Source organism: Pan troglodytes, chromosome 9 (genome assembly GCF_028858775.2).
Source record: "Pan troglodytes isolate AG18354 chromosome 9, NHGRI_mPanTro3-v2.0_pri, whole genome shotgun sequence".
NCBI lineage: Eukaryota > Metazoa > Chordata > Mammalia > Primates > Hominidae > Pan > Pan troglodytes.
Genome location: NC_072407.2, coordinates 119806672 through 119819345, shown reverse-complemented (window position 1 = coordinate 119819345; position 12674 = coordinate 119806672). Strand labels below are relative to the sequence as shown.

Here is a 12674-nt window from a genome sequence, read left to right as displayed (position 1 = left end):
ACGTGGGCTGCTGTGTCTGGTGCTGGGTTATTTTCTCCTATTTTTCCGTTCCTCGGGGTTTACTATTGCAGAGAGACACCAGGTCTGTCATTGTGCCTGTCTTGCTCCCTTCCCACCCTAACCAGAGGGAAACCGAAAAGCAACAGCTGATGGCAAATCCGCTCCGGCGCTTGCACGCCTCCTCGGCGGCAGTCTCCTGTTGCTTCTCGGAGCTTGACTGCCCTTTGGAAAAATCTCTCCGCCCCCCGAGAGGAGAGAGGAGCAGAGGACGCGCGCGAGCACGGAGCGGGAGGACGGACAGGGAGAGGAGGAGAGGGGGTCTGCGCGCGGCCGCTACCCAGAAGCCAGCGGACGGCAGCACGGAGTGGGCTGTCCCCGAGCCCAGCCCCGAGCGAGCCCCCGCCCCCGCCCCCGCAGGACGCGCCTCCCAGCCCGCCCGACTCCTAGGAGGAGGGGAGGCGGGAAAGCAGCTCAAGCCTCACCCACCGCCCTGCCCCCAGCCCCGCCACTCCCAGGCTCCTCGGGACTCGGCGGGTCCTCCTGGGAGTCTCAGAGGGGACCGGCTGTGCAGGTAGGCGGCTGGGGAGGTGGGCAAAGTTGGCTCCTTTTTCCGAGGAGGGGCGAGGCTCGGTGGGGACCGATCTCTGGAGCGCCGGGAGCGCCGGGGTTTGTGTGTTCAGTGGGTGTGTGCGGTCCTCCGCGGTCAGCTGCGCCGCGGTCCCCGCCTGGGCAGCGGGAAACCGGGCTGGGGATGTAAACAAGGAGATCGGCGTCGGAAGAGAGAGGAGCCTCTAGGGGAGGCAGGCTGTGGCGCTGGGGGTGACGCTGGTGGCTGGGAATTGCTCTCAGTGCTGCCTTGAGCTTGGGGTCAGGGTTTTCAGGAGAAGGGGAAAGGGCTGCGCCCACCCTTTATCCATGAGGAGTTTTCCCTTTGTTACTTGGAAGCTGTGGACACTTGGTGGAGCGTGGGGAATTACGGACGAGGGCGTGTGGCTGGGTGTGAGTGTGGACTTACGAGCGACACAAAATGGAACTTGCTGGTTTGGTGCTTGGGGAAGGTGGGGCTGGGCAGTGGGCACAGGATGGGGGCGCAGGGAAAGAAGGATTCTAGCGCTCGGGGATTCATGAGAGTGCATCATTTTTTCCCTCCTTCTTGTCTATCCATCCAATCCTGTTTCCTTTCCGGGGGGCCCTGGGGTCCGCCATTGCCCCCTTTCCCCAGCAGGGCTGGCCCTGGCAGAGCCTCCCCTATTGTGTCTCCCGGGCTTCCATGGAGAGTTGGGTGTGCAGCCTGGGGCTCCCAGCGCTGGCTTCTGGCTCTTACAAGTGGTGGCTGGTAGAGGAGGCACCCGAGGGTGGGAGCTGGGAGCAGCCTCGCTGGAAACATGGGTCTGCCTCGTCACCTGCTGCAAGCCTGCACGCTCGCGGGACCGTGGCTACTGGAGGCTTCTCCCCACCAGTGTGCTCTCTGCCACTACTTCCTTTGTCTCTGTGGCTTCGTGCTGTCTGGCTGGGCTAAGATTTCCAGCTTTGAAGATGCATCAGTGGGCATCTCAGGCCCTCTCTGAAAGGAGCCCCCTTTGGGGATCCAGCCACCCTCATATTATGGATGTGTATGTCTACGTCCGCAACTTAGCCTTTTGCACGTGACTTGCCTGGTCGTTGCCATGGAAACTCCTCCATTTCTCAGCCTCCCTCTTTCTCCTGCCCATTCCTCACCTCCATATCTCCTCCCCTCCCCCCAATATGGTTGCCTAGATACTGGTTATCCCTGGCTAGGAGACCTAGATATCTGGCTCCTACACCCAATTGCAGTGGCCCCTTACTCACACCACCCACTTCACACACACTGCACATCACCAACACCACAAACACATACAGACATATACCACACTATGCAATCAACACACCCTCACACTCACACCACACATACATATACATCATACCTATACACACATACACACCAAACACACCGCATATATACCGCACCACCACACACCACCTGCAATGCTACACTGACACCCTACATGCGCACTGTGCATGCACACACACACACAGTACATCTAAATAAGTCTCAGGCTGGGCTGAGGCAGGGGAGAGAGAGGGCAGTTTCCTTCCTTATCCAGCCACCTCCCTAGGGGTGTGGAGGGGAAGAGATGGAGGCTCAGGAAGCCCACAAGGAAAACCCTAACATCTCCCTGGGAACCCTGCAGAGGAAGGTGGAGGGAAAGGCACTGCCAGATTCCCTCAAAAGAGGAGCCCCTTCCCTAAACCTGGAAGGGAAGGTTGGATAAAGAGTGGGCGCAGCCCTTTTCCCTCCTCCTCAAAGCCCTAGTCCGGAGCTCCAGGTGTTAACGAGAGCCATTCCCAGGTGCTGGGCTCCAGAGGCTGGGCACTGACCAGAATTTCAATCTCTCCACTGCTGCTGCTCTTTTCCCTGACCCAGAGAAAGCCTGAGGCTCTGGGAGTCATCCTCACCAGCAGAGGATCAGGCCAGCTCTGGGACCATTGGAGGCTCTGAGCCCTAACAAAGGAGAGAAGGAAAAGTGGTTACTGTCCCAGGAAAGCCAAGGAGGCCAGGCCAGGGAGGCAGGAAGGGGAGGGAAACCAGAAAGAGGAAAGGAGAGGGGCCACAGGAGTCAAGAAAGCGAAAGTTAGGGCTACCCGCCGTTGCCTGGGGTTCAGGCCACCCTCTCTTCCTGGCACGTTTTCCTGCTTCCCCCCTGGCTCCTCCAAACAGATCTGTGCATCTAGGAGAGGAAGCGGGTGTGCAAAGGGCTCTAGGCTTGCCAGGGTTCTCCCAAGATGTGTGGCTTCTATGGTTGTCAGACGGTAGGCGCCTGGGGGAAGCATTTCCTTCCTGGCTTCCATCGGATCTTCAGACTGACCTGAGGACCGATTTCATTCAATCATTCAAAGAACTGTTTTAAGTGTCTACTGTGTATTAATTGCTGGGGACATGAAGGTGAGGAGGGAGACACAGTCCCTGACATCGGAATCCTAGGTTTCTCAGAGCCGGAAGAGGCCTTGAGGGAGCATCCAGTGGGAACACAGTGGGGGAAACTGAGGCTCAGCAGTCATGTGGCCAGTAGTCGCTGAGGCCTTCTAACTCCTCGGCCAGGATTTTGGCCTTCACACTGCCTGTCCTGCAACCCTTGCTTTCTTTTCTCAGTCACCATCAGAGATGGTGGGTTGATGGAAACCTTTGGAGGGAGAGCCTTTGGTCGGCTGGTGACTGGGACGCCCTTCCAAAGTGAGGGTCCCTTAGTGGGCGGGTACAACCGGGGAGCCTGCTTCACTATGTTTTCTTGGAAGGCGAGGCTGGAAGCTGTGGCAAGGAGATGGGGGAGAAAGGGCAGTTTCCTAGACCCTGGAAATTTCCCGTCAGCCTTGGGGGAGTCTGCCCACTGAAATCTCCCCTAAATAAGAGCACCTCCTCTCTTCCTCCCAACCTTGTTGGACTTAGTCGGCCGCCATCTGGATGGCAGACTGTGCCAGGCAGCCCCCCAATATTCACCTTCGAACAAATCACCTTCTGAGCACCCTGAGGGAAGCAAACCAGTCAAGAAAGGCACAGCCCCAAGGAGGCAGGGAGCCTGCTGTGGAAAGGCCGGGTTCTAGCCCCAGCTCTCCCCCTGAGCTTCCGTGCTACCGAAAGGCAAATGCGTTCATTGCACAAATATCCCTTTGGATGCAAACTGGGCTTCTGGTGAAATCCAGAAATGGCTTGGACTGCTCTTCAGCAACTGAAAGCCTTTTGGATTTTAGACCTTTGTTTCCGCATCTGTCAATAGTGGGGTTTAGATTCATGATTTCCAAGGCATGTCTTCCTCTAAATTTGTGTGGATTATACAATCTTGAAAGAGATCCCTTTTCTCTCCAGGTACCAAATAGTACTCATTATTTCATAATACAGGGCTGCAGCTGAGCTGAGCTGAGCAGGAAGGGGCTGGGCTCTGGTTACCCTGGAGAAAGTCTCCTTTTAATCCAGTGTGGCAGAAGGTGCCCTAGAAGCTGAAACCAAGTTTCTTTCTTTAGGGCTGAGGGAGCCAGCTCCTCCTGGATGCTGTGGTCTACCTGGCCTTTTCTACCAGGCTGCACACTGGAGGCGGGCGGCGGTGGGGGGAGGATCTTTAAAGAGTTGTTCTCTGGAAGAGACAACTGGAGAGGACTGGGCTGTCATTTTGGAGGTCCATGAAATCTTCTGCAGGGAGAACCCCTGGCCAGCTGGAGAGTTGCAACGAGAGGGGCCGGTCGGGAACACAGTGCTCTGACACTGTCCCTGATGAGAGGCAGGACATCTCCGGCCGAAACAAAAGCATGGAACCAATTTGGCAGCATCATCTCTGCTCCAGAATCGGGGGAGGGAGAGGTCCCGACCTGGGAAGGGATGAAGCCAGCTTGTAGGCTGCGCAGGAACATGTTTGTTACAGAGATGTGGGAGGGAGCACACAGCCTGGGAAAGGGGCTGGGGCCCCACGGACCAGGCTGGGGCCATGGGAATGGGGCTGCCCCAGCTCAGAATATCTGATGTGGGCAGAGAGGGCCAAGGATGAAGGGATGTAGTTAGAATGACAGTGACCCCCACGCAGCTGGAGGACAAAGCCAGGCCCGCACTGAGAGACCAGAGGCTAAGGTTTCAAACTCCCTCGTTCACCCTTTTAATAAATGTTCCCCTCATATGTCAGGTAGGCCCTGTGGGCTTCTGAGGTTTCTCCTTTGCTGGAGCCCTCCTGCTCAGGTAGATCAATGGGCTTGTCCTGTTCCTTCCTCTCCCCTACTGTCCACCTCATGTCCGCATCCTACCAGGAGGCCCTGCGACTTTCTTCCTCCATAGGAAGAGCCCCTCCATGCAATCACGGGTGCACTTACACTCTCACACACGTTCCCTTCCTCACACATACATAATCTCCCACACCCGACAAGGAGGCAGGGGCTCACACATTCTCACATGCCCTGTCACCTCTCCCGAAGAGCTGCAGTCTCTCAGACCATGGTGATGGCCTGTGAACGTCCACCCTCTCAGCCCATTCCATTTTACCCACTGATGTTACAGCTCAGGTCCAGGTTTGCCACTCCTCTGCTCAAAAACCTCCCCAGGCTCACCAGTGCCTATTAATAAGCACAGGTACATGGTGTAGGCACTCCAGGCTCAGCGTGACCTGGCTGCAGCCACCTCTGCAGGCACCTTCTCCAGATGGTCACCCGAAGCCTGGTACTGTTTCACCCTCTGCCTGAGCTCAAGCCATTGCTGGAATGTGCCGAGTAGAGGGTGGCAGTCTTTGTAGACACACAAACTTGGATTCTAAACTGCATTCTGATGCTTCCTAGATTTCTTCACTTTCCTAAACCTCAGTTTCCTTACCTGTCAAATGAGTGTGAGGACAGTATGAGGCGAGTTGTGTAAAGGGCTCAGCATGCTGCCTAGCATGGAGTAAACACTCAGGAGATATCAGCTGCTGTAATAATGATAGTAATGACACATTATTAGGATTATTAGAATGGCATTATTATTGTTATATCATCCTTCGTGGCTCCTCCCAAGTGTTTATTCTTTCAAGTAATTATTCCATATTCCCAATAAACAGGCATTAAAATTCCCAATAAACATACTCATATACCGTGAATGTCCTGTCAGTTCTTCCTTGAGAGCACACACCTGCATTTTAGCTGCGGAGGGACACGCCCCGCCTCCTCCCGCCCCGCCTCCTCCCACCCCGCCCTCTCCACTGCACCGCCTCTCAATGGCAGGTCTGTTCTCCCCACGGTGCCTGGCACAGTGTCAGACACGTGGAGAAAGCCCAGTGAACAGCGTGTGTGCTGTGACACGCATGGGGAAGAGTCCTCATCACCAGGAGGTGTAGACACCTAGTCGCCCTTCCCGGCTGTCTCCCATACGTCGGTGCACACCACACGTTCCCAAGATGCACATCCCTTTATTACCGTGCGTCACCTCAGTCTCCCACTTGCTTTGGTAGAGTCTAGAAACTAAGAATTTGACGCCATCTGAGGTCTGAGAGATGCTTAAAAGCTGAAGTCAAAGGAGAGAGGCTGATTCCTCACAGCATTTTGGTAGTTGGGATTTGACAGAGACACAGAGATTAGAAATGAGGCAACGGAGGAAGGAGGATACCGAGAAAGTTTTAAATGCCTGAAAAATTCCCTACAGATCCTTTGGTTGTTCTGAGCTTAGAATGGATTTGATGTAAAGGGATAATGATGCCGAAGCGTCCTTTCATTCACACATCAACATGTATTGAGCAGCTGCTGTGCTCAGTGCCGGGGATCCAGAGATGGCCAGGGTGTGCCTGTGCTCCCAGGGAGCTATGGTGTGATGGGGGCATACACTGGTGACAGCCCTACGTGGGAAGGGGTGTAGGCCTTGGCTCTGTGGGGATGAGGATGCATTGAGGGGAGGGAGGGGATAATGTGTTTCCTGAAACAGAGACAGAGTCAGGTCAACAGCCCCCTCCTCTAAAGGCAGGGCACATTTCTGGGTATCCAGGCCCGTGGGTCAGGGTTCATCTTCATGCCACTTCCACCCCTAAAAGGGAGACAATATGAAATTGTGCAAAGTGCCCTGTAGGCTGAAACATGCAGGCCAGAGCTGTCCTTCTAAAGAGGTAGGCAGAGAGAGCAAAAGGGGCTGCCTGGTGCTGTGGCCTGGCTGTGGGCAGGGTGGCGTGGGCCTGGCTTCTGGGTTCCTGGCCCTGGCAGCTGCTCTGGGTTTCTGTGTCTGCTGCTGGGACTGCTGTCTGTCCTGTCTTGAATGGGCCTTTGTCAGCAGGTGTGTGGGGGAGGTGATCCCATCCTGGCCTGACTCCATCACACCCTGCTGGGGCGTGCAGCCTGCTGGGGCCCCAGCCTGTGGCTTCTGTGCAATACCACTCACCATTCAGACTCTCTGGAGCCAGACCGAGATCTCCTGGGGAACCAGAGGGGCCTCAGCCCCTGTGCTGGCAGGCAGGAGGCCTGAATCCCACTCTGACTCCCTCTGGGCAAGGCGCAGCATTGGCCTGTGCCTGAGTTGGCCTCGCAGTACTGTTCTGTGTGCCTGCTTCTGAGGGCTGTTGTGAGAAGTCCATGGGTGATGGCTGGGATACCACAGTGTCACGGTTGTCAGTGATGGTGAGGTGACAGCAAGACCTGGGAAGGGGGCTGGGGCCCCACGGACCAGGCTGGGGCCCAGAGAATGGGGCTGCCCCAGTTCAGAATATCTGATGTGGGCAGAGAGGGCCAAGGATGAGGGGATGTGGTTGGAATGACAGTGACCCGCATGCAGCTGGAGGACAAAGCCAGGCCCGCACTGAAAGACCAGAGGCTAAGATCTCTCCACCATGCCTCCGCTCATGGTCCAGCTTGGGATCTTTCCAGGGAGACTTCCAGAAAACAGGCCTGGATTTGTGATTTGTGAATTCTGTTTCTGTTTCTAAGGAAGAGGCCTTATTTCTTTTCACAGTCAGTTATTTTCTGTCTCTCTCTCTTCTTCTTCTTCTTTTTCCTCTGTCCAAGTTTCTCTTCCCTAGAAAGAACTTCATGTTTTCATGTTAAAGATAAAGGTGCCTCCAGGTTAAAAATAAGTCCCCTGCTATATGACAAGAGAGTTTTGCCTCTCCCGCTCCACCCTGTGCAGCCGGGCTGGGTTGGGTCTGGGCTGGTTGAGTCCAGGGTACCTGACGACTCAGCCTCCAGCACCCTAGCAGTGGGAGTGCCTCTCTTCCATGAATGAGGGTTGGAGGGGCAGCATTCGAGCCATTGGGCTACTGAAGGCGCCTGACAGGAGAGGGAAAGGCCACCCTGGGAGGTGTCAGCCACAGTGATGCGCTGGGCGGAGGTGCCCTGTCCTGCTCCTAGACTGCCCAGCTGCCTTCCTGGCAGCTTGGGGAATTCAGCAGTGTCTGCAGCCTCCTTGAGCCATGGACTGCTGGAATTTCACCACCCTCTGCTCTGTCCTTTCCCTTGCCAGTCTCTGAGTCCAGTCTCCTCATCGACTCCTCTCTGGAACATTGCTGGCTGGGCGGGGCGGGCAATCATTTCAAGTTAGGTGATTTAACAATAATTGATGCTTAATTGTTTATTTGATGGGCATTTAAAATGCAAATTGAGGGAACTGGGTGCATTTTCCACTGATGGATCTGTGGCCTCTGGTCGACCCAAAGCACTTGTTTTAAAAGGCAGCTTTAAAAGCCCTTGATGGTTGTTTGTTTGCTCTGAGGCTCTGAACCAGAGAAGCCCAGCTCCTGTTACAGATTCATCAAACGCCGGAAAGGTGAGCAGGAGCCAGAGTGCTGGGATGGGGTTGAGGATTGCTTTTAACTGAATTTTTGAATTTTTATTATTTTTCTACGAATAGACTTTTTTTTTAGAACAGTTAGATTTACAGAAAACTTGGGCAGATTGTATGAGTTCCAATTTTCTCCCCTGGCATGCAGTTTCTGCTATTATTACGATCTTACGTTAGGGTGGTACATTTGTTACAATTAATGAACAAATATTGGTACAATAATATTGACTAACACTGACACTTTATTAAAACGTCGTTCGTTTGTACCTTATGTCCTTTTTCTGTTCTAGGATCCCATCCAGGATACCACACTCCATTGAGTCGTGCCTCTTTTGGTGCCTCTGGGTGGTGACCTTTTCTCAGGCTTCCCAGGACTTTGACAGTTCTGAGGGTCACTGGTCAGGTGTGTTGTAGGATGTGGCCCTGTTGGGATTTGTTCGATGTTCTCCTCATGATTAGACTGGAGTGATGGGTTTTAGGGAGGAAGATCACAGAGGGAAAGTGCCGTTTTCATCACATCACACCAAGACGATACAATCAGGATGATTCATTGCTGTTGACGTTGACGGGACTGGGTTTTCCATCCCTTTCATGCCCCCCACGCAGCACAGTTTCAAGGCCTGGTGATTGGAGCTGTGTTCTCTCCGCTCCTCAAGACAAACATACCAATCCATCAGCCAGCACTTTCGGCCGTCCTCACCATCCCAGGTGAGGACAGATCATGGGGTAGCACAGAGACTTTTCCGATAGGAGAATCTTAATGAAGCGAGCATGAAACAGATGGTACTATGCGCCAAATTAGTGCCAACAACAGGCAACAGGTGCTCTTGGAGTCTGGAGAAAGGGGTCTACGTGGAGTGGCAGCTGGACAAAGATAGCATTTATTAACCTTGGCTGCACATCAGAATGAGTGGGGGAGATTCTCAAAATTACTGATGCCTTGGCTACACTGCCCTTGGCTACACTGCCCGGGTTTAGAGCTGAATGTGGCTGAGTTGATTTCCAGGCATCTTTTTTCTTTTCTTTCTTTCTTTTTTTTTTTTCTGAAGCTCTTCATGTGATCCTAAGGTACAACCAGGGTTGAGAACTGGAATAAACAAGGAAGGGAAGGGCATTGTAAGTAGAAGGAACAGAATATACAAAGGCACTCAGTTAGAGACACACGTGGCAGAAGATGGAACGTAGACCATCTTAGCTGAAAATAATGAGAAGATACTGGAGGGGTAGAAGAGAGGTACACTTAGAGGTTTTCATATGCCAAAAAGAAGTTTGGATTTTAAAAAACTAAATAGGACATAGAGGCACCACTGAATGCCTTTGAGTTTGGGAGGGAGGTATTCAGAATACACTTCAGAAAGGTTAGTCCTGCAATAATCAGTGTCCAGCACAGAGGGGAAGGAGGAGGTTAAAGATGGGTCCAGCTACTGCACTATTAGGTAAGTTACCCAGAGGAGTGACAGAAAGGAAGTTCCAATTAGAGAGATACTGCAAGTGCGAGCATGGCTAGGACTTTGCCACAGACGCAGTGTGGAGATGGGGAAGGAGAGAGGAAGCCCCGGAAACTTGGTGAGGCCGTAACCTCCGTCAGGCAGGGAGGCAGGGACTGTGTCTGTCTTGCCCACTGCAGTGCCCTCAGTGATGAGTGAAGTGCCTGGAAAACATTAGGCCATCAATAAATATTTGTTAACTTGGTTACTGGAAGGATAAGGGTGCCATTGTTTCCAAAATTACACCTTGTTCCAAAAGTACGCTCTTTCTCCCCCAATTTCTCCACCTAAATGCAGGCAAATTTCTCTGCTGTGGAAAGCAATCTGATTAAATAACTCAGGCCAAGATATAAATGACTGTTAGGATTGGGAGTATTTCTCTTGTAGTGATGTCGTGACATTTAAACGTCTCTCCTTGGGGAGAATTGTTGTGGAGGCAGATACATTTTTGAGTAGGGGTGGCCTTTATTTCGATTCTACACCCTCATCTAATTCTGAGCCATACCAGAAAAAAAGGTGATCTGCAGCTTTGCAGCCCACGGTGAAAGGCTGCCGGCTAGTAGTTCTGTTGGCATCCACCCTGAGCTGAGCTCCAGTGGACAGGATAGCCTACAACTGGTCTGGGACTCCATCCAGTACTCAGTATAAATGCACTGGTATTCTGCTAGGCAAAGTGCAGCAGGGCACTCAGCAGCTGTGAGATGGACAGAGGGTGAGAGGGACACAGGAGTGCCTGTGCTGATGCCAAAGCTCAGCTGGGACTGATGGGGCATCGCTGGGAACAGCTGGGATCCGACAATGGGTAACAGACATGCCACAACCTCTCCTCTTAACAGGCCCCAGGGTCCCAGCCTTACCCCAACCTCAGTCATAGTCAGCAGAACAGAGTTGGGCAAGAAAATGTGAAAGGAGGAAAAAGGGGATAATGCATGCCAAAGTTTGAAAAGCTATATTTTGGGTTATTCTTCCCTGGCCTGGGTAAGAACACCCTCATCAGGTGAGCCCAGCTTGGTCACGAGTTAGGGTCAACATGTTTTTTCCCGTCACCTATACCCATTTTCCCCCCAGTTTTTTTTAGTATGGCAAAATACACATAACATAAAATGTACTATGATCTTTAAGTGTACATTTCAGCGGCGAGGTAAGTATATCCATATTGTTGTGGAACGATCACCACCATCCGTCTCCAGAACTCCCATCATCTTGTGAAACTGAAACTCCATACCCATTAAACACTCACTCCCCATTTCCCCCTTCCCGGAGCCCCTGGCAACCACCATTCTCCTTTTTGTCTCTGATTTTGACTACTCTACGTGCCTCATATGAGTGGAATCATATGGTACTTGTCCTTCTGTGACTGGCTTATTTCACTTAGCATCACGTCCTCAAGGTTCATCCATGTTGTAGCTGGAACCAGTAAGGACATGGAAAGATGCTCAGCCTCACCACAGGCACTCTTTTTTGTTTTTTTTGAGATGGAGTCTTGTTCTGTCGCCCAGGCTGGAGTGCAATGGCACGATCTCACTGCAACCTCCACTACCTGGGTTCAAGCAATTCTCCTGCCTCAGCCTCCTGGGTAGCTGGAACTACAGGCGCGCACCACCACGCCCGGCTAATTTTTTTGTATTTTAGTAGAGATGGAGTTTCGCCGTGTTGGCCAGACTGGTCTCGAACTCTTGACCTCAGGTGATCCACCCGCTTTGGTCTCCCAAAGTGCTGGGATTACAGGCATGACCCACCGTGCCTGGCCAGGATGCTCAACCTCACCACAGGCACTCTTATGTTCCTCCTCAGCCTCTGTCCATCTCACAGCTGCTGGGCACAAGATTCATCCATGTGTTGGAATTTCCTTCCTTTTTAAGGTTGGATAGTATTCCTTTATGTGTATACACCACATTTTGCTTATCCATTAATCCACTGATGAACACCTGGGTTGCTTCTGTGTTTTAGCTATTGTGAATAATGCTGCTATGAACATGGGTTTACAAATATCTCCTCAAGGTTCTACTTCCAATTCTTTTGGGTATATATCCAGAGGTGGAATTGCTGGATCATATGGGAATTCTATTTTTAATACTTTAAGGAACCACTCTACTGTTTTCCATGGCAGCTGTGCATTTTACATTCCTAGCAACAGTGCACAGTGGTTCCAATTTCTCCACATCCTCACCAACACTTGTTATTTTCTTTCTTTTTTTTATAGCAGCTATCCTAATGGATATGAGGTGGTACTCATTGTAGTTTTGATTTGCATTTTCCTAATTATTATTGAGGTTGAGCATCTTTCCATGTGCTTATTGGCCATTTGTATATCTTCTTTGGAGAAATGTTAGTTCAAGTTATTTGCTCATTTTTGAATTGGATTGTTTGCTTTTTTTTGTTGTTGAGTTTTAGGAGGTCTCTATTAATTCCTTATCAGATGTATGATTTGAAAATATTTCCTTCCATTCTGTGGTATTTTTGATCTGTTGATTGTGTCTTTTGATGCACATTTTTACATTTTTATAAAGTCCAATTTTTCGGCCAGATGCGGTGACTCATGTCTGTAATCCCAGCACTTTGGGAGGCCGAGGCCGGCGGATCACGAGGTCAGGAGTTCGAGACCAGCCTGACCCACATGGAGAAACCCTGTCTCTACTAAAAATACAAAAATGAGCTGGGTGTGGTAGCAGGCGCCTGTAATCCCAGCTACTCGGGAAGCGGAGGCAGGAGAATTGCTTGAACCCCGGAGGTGGAGGTTGTAGTCAGCCGAGATTGAGCCGTTGCACTCCAGCCTGGGCGACAGGGTGAGACTCCGTCTCAAAAAAAAAAAAAGTCCAATTTGTCTATTTTTTTCTTTTGTTGCCTGTGCCTTTGTTGTCCTATTCAAGAAACCATTGCCGTATCCAATGTCATAAAGCTTT

At 51.8% G+C, this 12674-nt stretch overlaps 2 protein-coding genes across 3 annotated transcripts in view; one reads left to right on the top strand and one right to left on the bottom strand.

Moving 5' to 3' along the window:
* CD3E (CD3 epsilon subunit of T-cell receptor complex) overlaps positions 1-12674 on the bottom strand; it is a 541795-nt gene that overhangs the window by 440875 nt on the left and 88246 nt on the right. The gene's annotated exons all lie outside the window — the stretch shown is intronic.
* Positions 1-12674, top strand: part of FXYD6 (FXYD domain containing ion transport regulator 6) — a 40466-nt gene that overhangs the window by 269 nt on the left and 27523 nt on the right. The window contains 1 exon segment of one of the 2 annotated variants that reach the window (NM_001243914.1): positions 431-571. The exons of the other annotated variant lie outside the window; for it this stretch is intronic. The gene's annotated coding sequence lies outside the window, so the exon portion shown is untranslated. 2 annotated transcript variants of the gene reach the window in all.